We start from the raw sequence: 7662 nt of genomic DNA, 5'->3' as shown, positions 1-7662 counted from the left end.
TATTGAACACATTTGGAATAAATTGCACGATGACTGAACCCCAGGCCTCCTCAAATTCTTTCCTACATCAGTACCTGACTTTACTAACACCCTTGTGGCTAAATGAGCACATCTCCACAAAATCTAGTGGAACATCTTCCCAGAAGAGTGGACCTGCTCTCTGGACTCGCCTGATTCATTCTGACACCGTAGTTCTGGATGGAGTTTAGAGTCTAGGGAGACCATTCTCATTTTCCCACATGAACATCCTAAAGATCCATGAGGTTCCTGGGGAGAGGAATCTCAAAGACCATAACAATGGATCAGAACTGCAATTAATATAGACAGTTTTTCCTTGTCACTGTCAACACTGAGAGTTTATTCTGTAGTAGTGTCTGAGATTTAAATATCTATGTTGAAAATACTGTGTGTGAGTGTGTGTGCATTATACAAACAGCCGTGGAAGTCCGTGGACCACTAATCCAGCCCGGCCGGCAGCAAGATCGTAAGCAAAGGAGGGGGAAGTGAGGCGGCATTGGGGCTAGGCTAAGGCTAAACCCACATCAACCCTCTCTTCCAAGCATCTTATTGGCTAATGTACGGTCTCTTGCAAACAAAATGGATGAACTGCACTCAAGCAGATTAAGGAATGTAATGTCATGATTTTTACGGAAACGTGGCTCCCAGCAGCACCATTGAGCTCGAGGGTTGAAGTGTTTTCCGGGTGGACCGGACGGCAGTGGACTCTGGTAAGCACAGGGGTGGAGGTCTGTGCATTTATGTTAACAAATCATGGAGCACGGACTCTACTGTTACTGCAAACGCAAGGGACTACAACAGAGCCAGTGCCAACCTGAAAATAGGCATCAGGAGAGCCAAGCTCACATTCAAACTCAACATAGAAGACTATGTCGACACTTCCACAACTCTGACCAGAGATGTCAAACTACAAACCGATACATTGATCTCAACCGACCAACAGTGTCCTCCTACCGAAAGAACTCAATCACTTTTTTGCTCGTTTAAATCATGGCATAGGACATTTCACCTCAACCGCCTGAATGACTTTCACCCAGTTGCACTCACCCCTGTTGTTATGAAGTGCTTTGGGAAACTGGTTCTGAATCACCTCACTGCAACTTCGAGCTCCTGATTAATGATGTCTATCACCCCCTCTTTCTCTCACTACAGGCTACCGACGAATGATGCAGAAGAGGAATTCCCGCTGGACCCACACAACGCCTAGTCAGTGAGGGATGGTGCCTCGGCCATACGGCAGGAAGACCCTGACCCCTATGAGCCAATGGTGATGGAGGCAGAGCCAGCCGCTTGATGGGACCTGAGGTATTGGAGCACGGTAAAAACGCTCTGCTCCTTCTGCTTCAGCCACTCCTCACCTCCTTTCCTGGGCACCAAAACACCATTCCCCTTCTACACTATTCCTCTTTACCCTCACTTCTGGTCCCAATAAAAACACTCTTAACCTCGATTTAAGCTTTCCCTTGTCTGTGTTCAGCCAGAACACTTCAGCTCTGGTTAGAAAGGAACAACGCCTGTACTTTTTGAGGAGTCTTAAGAAAGCTCATCTGAGCACCTGCTATTGAACACCTTCACCACAGCAGATGTCTGTGCAGAGTTCACAACATCATTAAGGACCCTTCACATCCCAGTCACAAACTGTTTAACCTCCTTCAATCAAGAAGGAGATACAGGAACATACGCACCAGAACTCTACACTACACCATTAGATCACTGTATACACACTATATATAACTTCTGTACAATTATACAACAATGTACATATTACACACTGTATTTTTATACTCATTCTCTACACATATTGTGCCTTACATACATCTGCACTATTTTATTTATGTGTATCTATATATACCTTATCGCACATCCTGCCTAATATTTCACATTCATGTATACAGTCAACCCCTGATAATTCGCAGTTCAGAAAAAATTCTCGTTTAGAATCTAACTAACAGCAATTGTTAGTTATGTAGCACCAGGGATTATGAGGAACGTTGTTTCATTTTACTGTGTACTTCGTCAGCTTTATATGGTTAAAATGACAATAACAGCTTGACTTATTTTGATTTGACTTAAGCAAGTATCTTAAAACTCATGGGAATCCGCAGCCAGACCGAATGTTCAGGAATGTGAGGAATACAATTTTAAACATGTTTTTACTAACAAATTTAATAAAAATTTTAAAACCCATTATTGTATAAAAGTGACATTATGTCTAGACGAATTCATAAGGTACCATAGGGGCTGTGGGGGTACGTCCAAAATTCGCATAGACTTATAACTATTTACTTGTATTTTTCAACAGTGTCAACACATCTCTTCACTCCTATAGCCTCTGTATTTATTCACTGTACATATGTTTACATATTTACATGCTCTTCTGGTGGATGCTGTGTACCTGTACTGTGCAATGACAATCAAGTTCTATCTATTGATCTATCTAATGAGGAACACACTCTGGAAAGAATAAGGAAATTGCACTGAGTTGCATGCTGAGCTTAACCCAGCAGAACACACACTTATTACATTTAGATAAACACCACCATTAAAACTGTGAAGTTAAAGCAAATCTGTGTTAATAAATAAACCCCACACAAGGTCCAACTTTCAGCCTGAACTCACTCTAGCTAGGACAGGCTAGTGTTTCTAACACAAGATATTTTCATGGGTTTTATTGAGCAGATGTTAAATTTTAAATGTAACATACACAAGAAGCAATAAAACATAGAACAGAATATAGAGTTTTTAGGTCACTAGGGCGCTGATCAATCAGTAGGCCATTTTAAGTGCGACTGTACGTTTGCTCGCGCCCTAAAAACTCCCACAATGCACTGCAAAAACAGGAAGCGTCGACGCTTTTACAGGATATGGCATCATATTTTCGGAAGTCTTTAATCTCTAACAAAAATTAAAATGGCGAATGAACTCAGCCCACTTAGTCAATCTAGCTGATGTGACTAACAGCACAGGTATGTTATTCAGCAGGGTGGAGTGGGTGGAGAAGAGTGATAGCAGGAGTGATTTGTGATTTGTTAAAAGCATTTCACTGCATGTCGTACCCTGTATGTATGTGTATGTGACAAATAAAATTTGATTTGATTTGATTGATAGAAGAGTGTCTGTGAGAGTGAAAGGAAAAGTTTATAGGACTGTGGTGAGACCTGTGATGTTGTATGGTTTAGAGACAGTGGCATTGAGTAAAAGACAGGAGGTGGAGCTGGAGGTAGCAGAGCTGAAGATGTTGAAGTTTTCATTGAGATGGACAGGATTAGAAATGAGTTTATTAGAGGGACAGCACATGTAGGACGTTTTGGAGACAAGGTGAGGGAGGTGTGATTGAGAGGGTTTGAACATGTGCAGAGGAGGGACATGGGGTAGAAGAATTAGGGGAAAAAAAGAGGAAGACCAAGAAGGAGGTTTATGCATGTGGTGAGGAAAGACATGCAGGGGGTAGGTTTAAAAGAGGCAGATGTAGAGAACAGGATAGTATAGAGAAGAAGAAGAAGAAGTATGAGTAGTTGTTGTTGTTGGCCAAGAATATATGATCCATTACACATTGGCTCTGTATTGTGTGTGTGTGTGTGTGTGTGTGTGTGTGTGTGTGTGTGTGTGTGTGCGTGCGTGCGTGCGTGCGTGCGTGCGTGTGTGTGTGTGTGCAGTACAGGTTCTGGATCAGAGAGTGTGTAAAGTTAAAGTAGTGAAATGGACTGAAACATGTCATAAACACACAGCGCCACCATCTGAATGATCTGAACACTGAGTGCAACACTATGAGCTCCTTTGTCTCTTTTTCCTATTAATAGAATGATATTAATGAGTCAAACACTGAATGATTTCTATTAAAATTAGCATTAACCCAAAACCTACCTTTCAACTACTTAAAAATAAATCATGTAAATAAGGTCACGTGTGTTGTGGTGAGTTCGAGTCTGGAGTTTCTTTATCATTTATTCCACACCACACTGCACGGTCACTTTATACCACACGGTCACTTTATTCAACACCACACTGCACGGTCACTTTATACCACACGGTCACTTTATTCAACACCACACTGCACGGTCACTTTATACCACACGGTCACTTTATACCACACCACACCGCACACGGTCACTTTATTCAACACCACACTGCACACGGTCACTTTATGCCACACAACACCGCACACGGTCACTTTATACCACGCCACACACGTTCATTTTATACCACACCACACAGCACACGGTCACTTTATACCACACCACACAGCACACGGTCACTTTATACCACACCACACCGCACACGGTCACTTTATACCACACCACGGTCACTTTATACCACACCACACCACACACACACGGTCACTTTATACCACAAAATTCAGTTAATTAAAATGTAAAATACTTGACTTTGAAATATAATGAAGTTAAAATAAAAGTCTCCCCAAATTAAAATACTTTAGTGAAGTACAGATACGTCAAAAGGCACTTAATTACACTAACAAATTACATTTACTCACCTCTGACAGGAAACATTGAGACAATGTTCTGTACATAACATATGCTTATATATCTGTTAATTCTCATTGATTAATTTTTTTTTGTTTTATAATCAAACTCACTAAATAGGAAAAATACAATGTGACAAATTATTATCTCATATATTTTCATATAATTAACATAATGGTGAATACACCTGACAGCCAGTTGTGTTGTTGTCTTTATTATAAACGATACGTGTGAGAAATGAACAGTGGGGGGAAAAAAACCCACTGTATTATGATACACCACAGATGGTAATACCGGAGTAAGTTGAACGTTTATGACCACATTGTCCTCCCCTCATCCACCCTCACCCTCAGTACTGGAGCTCCCCAGGGTTGTGTTCTGAGCCCCCTGCTGTACTCACTGTACACATACGACTGTGTGGCCACTTCCAACTTCAACACCATCATCAAGTTTGCTGACGACACTGTTGTGGTGGGTCTGATCTCCAACAACGACGAGACGGCCTACCTACACGTTCATTTTATACCACACCACACAGCACACGGTCACTTTATACCACACCGCACACGGTCACTTTATACCACGCCACACACGTTCACTTTATACCACACCACACAGCACACGGTCACTTTATACCACACCGCACACGGTCACTTTATAGCACACCACACAGCACATGGTCACTTTATACCACACCACACCGCACACGGTCACTTTATACCACACCACACAGCACACAGTCACTTTATACCACACCACACACGTTCACTTTATACCACACCACACAGCACACGGTCACTTTATACCACACCACACCGCACACGGTCACTTTATACCACACGGTCACTTTATACCACACCACACCACACACACGTCACTTTATACCACACCACACACACGGTCACTTTATACCACACCACACGGTCACTTTATACCACACCACAGCACACGGTCACTTTATACCACACCACACCGCACACAGTCACTTTATACCACACCACACACACACGGTCACTTTATACCACACCACACAGCACACGGTCACTTTATACCACACCACACCGCACACGGTCACTTTATACCACGCCACACACGGTCACTTTATACCACACCACACAGCACACGGTCACTTTATACCACCACACGCACACACGGTCACTTTATACCACACCACACACGGTCACTTTATACCACACCACACGCACACGGTCACTTTATACCACACACGGTCACTTTATACCACACCACACACGGTCACTTTATACCACACCACACCACACACGGTCACTTTATACCACACACACACACACGGTCACTTTATACCACACCACACACGGTCACTTTATACCACACACACACGGTCACTTTATACCACACCACACAGCACATGGTCACTTTATACCACACCACACCACACACGGTCACTTTATACCACACCACACCACACACGTTCACTTTATACCACACCACACTATTGTATTTTTTTATTTTTCTCCCTATCCAATTCCCTCATGCCGGACAGTCGTATAAAGATATATGATTGATGCATAGCAATCCTTTTTCTCTCTTTCTCTTTGTCTCTCTCTCTCTTTCTCTCGCTCTCTCTCTTGTCGGATCTCAGATTTCCTCTGAGACCAAACACCTCAGGAGTACTCCAAGTTTCCTTTCTTTGTTGAGTAAAACATGCTGTTAAGGTACCAGTGATCAGTGCTCCTGTCCCTTTCTTCTCTTTAGATCTGCTCAATTCATCCTGGCGCTCTACCTCTGGATGCAGATCTCTTCAGTTGGAGACACTCTGTGCCGTCTAACGATCCATGAAGTTACTGAGCAACTCAAGATCTTTGAGGATGGATTTGGACTGTAATTAATATCAATAGTTTGCTACAATGGCTCTCGGACCACAGTTTTGTGTTTGATTACCCATCACTAAACACATTAACAATGATGGAAGTGTAATTAATAGACATTCAGTGGCACCTAGATGAGGATGGGTTCCTTTTAAATCTGGTTCCTCTCAAGGTTTTTCCTCATACCATCTCAGGGAGAACTAACAATTATAAAGAACAAACTTTGTTTTATAACCACTTTATCTGTGTAAAGCTGCTTTTCGATAATGTTCATTGTTAAAAGCGCTCTGCAAATAAAAATGAATTACATTGAATTGAATTGACTGAGTGAACGAGTGAATGATGGCGTGACGCATCATCTATCATTTATTAAGTTCCCTTAAAGAAAATGATCATCAGTGTTCTCATGTGGACCGAGCCAGAATCCTGAGAAGTGTGTGAACTTGTGTACACAGTATACTGATTCCCAGCTAAAGAGTTTGCGTACACCTTTCTTCCAACCAATCACAATCCAGTATTTACCCTGGCTGTGGTGTCGTCCTTTAACCCACACACCCAAGTGTTTGACTGCTAAGATATAAAACTTTTTTACACTTTCCATATAAAGTGTAAAATGGTCCATAAATCATTCTAGTTAATTGGTTGGACATTCATGAGAATGTAAACACACACACACACACACACACACACCTATAATAAATCAGAGCCTGAGTGTGTTCAGGGAACCTGAAGTAGAAAAAAGATGATCATGGTTGTTTAAACCTGTAGTAGAAGTTTTAGTGTAATCCAGAGCAGACGCGGTTGTACGGCCGTAAACCTTTCATACTGCGTACGATCTTATGATCACCGTAACGCTGACTGTGCTGTGGTTTGGCCATCACCGAGGCATTCTCCCTTCACACTCGGACAAATGAAAAGGTAAAGAGGAAATCAAACTCTTTATCCACAGAGGAAGTGCAGGTCTGCGTGTCAAAGTGGAAAAGCAGACGGTGAGAAAAAGAGAGAGAAAACCATAAAACAGACCATGAAGCCTGCATGGAAAGACCTGTGTGGACTCATAGATCAGAACAGAGAGATCCACTGAGCAGCTGCCAAAACCCCCTGTCTCAGAGGAGGGGATGTGGTCTTTTTTTAATCTAATCTCACCTCCGTGTTTCCTTTCACCCCTGCTGCACTCATCCAGATTATTTCACTCGCGCTGTGGAAAGATGAAAACATCTGTGAATGAAAGAGGAGCGAAAGACATGTTTTATGTATTTAAGGCCACAAAATAGAATACAATATAAAAAGGATAGATAGATAGATAGATAGAT

At 42.2% G+C, this 7662-nt stretch overlaps 1 long non-coding RNA gene across 1 annotated transcript in view; it reads left to right on the top strand.

Annotated features, from left to right (window-relative positions):
• Positions 1–1468, top strand: part of LOC124384349 — a 5373-nt gene extending 3905 nt beyond the window's left edge. Inside the window, exon 3 of the long non-coding RNA XR_006925380.1 lies at positions 1171–1468. This is a non-coding gene — a long non-coding RNA (uncharacterized LOC124384349). The remainder of the gene's footprint in view (positions 1–1170) is intronic.
• Positions 1469–7662: the final 6194 nt, after the last annotated feature.

This window comes from Silurus meridionalis, chromosome 4 (genome assembly GCF_014805685.1).
Source record: "Silurus meridionalis isolate SWU-2019-XX chromosome 4, ASM1480568v1, whole genome shotgun sequence".
NCBI classification, from domain to species: Eukaryota; Metazoa; Chordata; class Actinopteri; order Siluriformes; family Siluridae; genus Silurus; species Silurus meridionalis.
The sequence above is the reverse complement of the archived record's forward strand: the minus strand, read 5'-3'. Positions and strand labels throughout refer to the sequence as shown.